The following is a 2,313-nucleotide window of genomic DNA, read 5'->3' as shown; positions in this document are numbered from 1 at the left end:
ACTCATTTTTCTCATGTTTAAGCTTTTTGCCCACCAAGTGTTTGACAAAAGGTCAAACATGGTTCTAGGGTAAATTTTTGGTTCTTGGCTTGCGTAAAGTAAGCAATTGGGTTCCTAGAGTTGGAATGTCCAATATTTAGTTTAAATTCTTGGGTTGTTAATTGTTCTTGTTCCCACTAACGCTAATTTGTTGCTAAGGTAATTAGCAAGCAAGTTAGGATTTGTGGGTTAAGGACACTTATGCTCATTTAACTTACTTTCCGATGTGAGAGTTGATCAAGTGAGACTAATCCATTATAATTGTCATAGTTGTGGTTCTAACAAGGAAAGGACCCTTAGCTCATTCCAAGCCAAGACTCTTTTTGATGCTTTCAATCTTTTATACCTTTATATGTTGATTTCTTTTATACTTTACTTGTTTATATTACATAGTCGGTTCTTTAATTTATTGATTAGTTCAATCATTGCAATTTTGCATGTTCTTTTATTGCTTTATATGTTTATTTCTTCATTCACAAACCATTGATCACTACAACTGGAATTGCACACTCGTTGTTCTAAAGTGCTCCTAGGGAGACGACTCGGGAGTCTAATACTCTCAGTTTTAATTTGGTTTTGCTTGTGACATATCTTGTGAATTTCTAATTTGATCCGAGGGGCCAATTCGTCTGGTTGGAACTATACTTGCAACGTTAAATCCGTTTTCTTTGGATAACCGAGTTCCTAACCCACATGCAAATTGATCCTAGCCCCTCCATCAAATTTTGGCGCCGTTGCCGGGGAGTTCACTTTATGTGCAATGAGTGCTACTATTTTGGTTGTTGTAAATATGTGAATATTGTGAATACTTGATTTTGGTTTGCTACTTGGCTTTAATTATAGATACCATATTCCTCTTTAGTTAACTTTAGTAGTCTTTGATTGTTAAGTTGGTTCTTGTTTACTTGTCTATTTTTGTTTTGCCCTTCATAATTGCATGGTTTTATTGCCTCCTCAGTTGAATGACACGGTCACTTCCAGACCCGAGCTTGGCCACTTTTGATCCGAAAATTGAAAGAACTTTAACTCGTTTAAGGTAAGCTCGGCGCCGGCTAGCTTTTGTGGATAGTGAATCGAGTTCCCTTGAGGAGCACTCCCATTCACTATCACCAACCATCCGTGACCATCATTTTCCAATCAACGGGGAGACTCTATATTCATCTATGGGGAGTACTGAATTCTCTTTGAGTGACTCAGGTGATACTGATATGGCAGACCCGCCTAGAAGAATCACCTTGAAAGAGGCTGGAGCTCCTGATCTTAACTTACAACCACTTCAAATCTTGTATCCGGCCTTAGATCTAAATTTTGAGCTCAAGTTTGGCACGATAAACTTGCTCCCTAAATACAATGGGTTGCCTGGAGATGATCTCTTGAAGAATCTCAAGGATTTCCAAGTTGCTTGTGCAATCGCAAGAAGACATGAGGCCGATGAAGCTGCAGTGTTGGTCTTTGCCTTTTCTTTCTCTTTGGAAGAAAAAGTGAAGGAGTGATTTTATACTCAGACGGGTGAAATTAGATCCAACTGGGACTTGTTGCGTAAAGAGTTTTTAGAAAAGTTCTACCCTCCCTAGAAAATAGACAAGTTGCGAAGAGAGATTTCTTGCATTGTGCAACGGGATGGGGAAACTTTGTATGAGTATTGGGAGAGATTGAAGAAGTTGCTAGAGTCTTGCCCTCACCATCGGATTGATGAGTTGGTTCTTATCAGTTATTTCTGTCAAGGAATGCATCACCAAGACAAGCTTCTCCCTAACGCCGCGAGTGAAGGTTCATTGACTAAGAACAAGACCGCTGCGGAGGCATGGAAAGTTATATCAGACTTGGCGGACTCCACTCTGCACTCAAGGGGGAGGAGCCCACAACCGAAAGCTATGAATGAAATTTCTCCCTCCGGAGATGCTATTTTAACCAAGACCCTTGGTGAAATGACAATTATGTTGCAACAACTCACCCAAGGACAACAAATTCCTCAAGCTTTGATAAGTGCTCAACCTCAACCTCAAAGGATCGAAGGACCACCAAGGGTATGTGGTATGTGTGCGTGTAACACTCATTACACCGATGAGTGTCCTCAGCTCCAAGAGGACACTACATTGCTGGTAGCTAACTCTTACCCACAAAAACCAAATTACACCCAAGGATCCAACCAACATGGAGGAAACCAAAACCAAGGGTGGAGGGATAACTCAAACCAAAGGTAGAACCAAGTTCCTCAAGCTCATCCCAACCAAAACGCCCAAGTCTACTACTATCAACAACCCCAAGGCCAAC

At 40.8% G+C, this 2,313-nt stretch overlaps 1 non-coding gene across 1 annotated transcript; it reads right to left on the bottom strand.

Annotated features, from left to right (window-relative positions):
• Positions 1–1,622: 1,622 nt before the first annotated feature.
• On the bottom strand, positions 1,623–1,729 carry LOC148565447 (small nucleolar RNA R71). The gene has a single exon (XR_015885336.1). It is a non-coding gene; the product is annotated as a small nucleolar RNA R71 (small nucleolar RNA).
• Between the last annotated feature and the right edge of the window lie 584 nt (positions 1,730–2,313).

Source organism: Arachis ipaensis, chromosome B5 (genome assembly GCF_059453495.1).
Source record: "Arachis ipaensis isolate K30076 ecotype BB chromosome B5, ASM5945349v1, whole genome shotgun sequence".
Lineage (NCBI taxonomy): Eukaryota > Viridiplantae > Streptophyta > Magnoliopsida > Fabales > Fabaceae > Arachis > Arachis ipaensis.
Note: the sequence above shows the minus strand (reverse complement) of the source record. Positions and strands in the feature narration are given on the sequence as shown.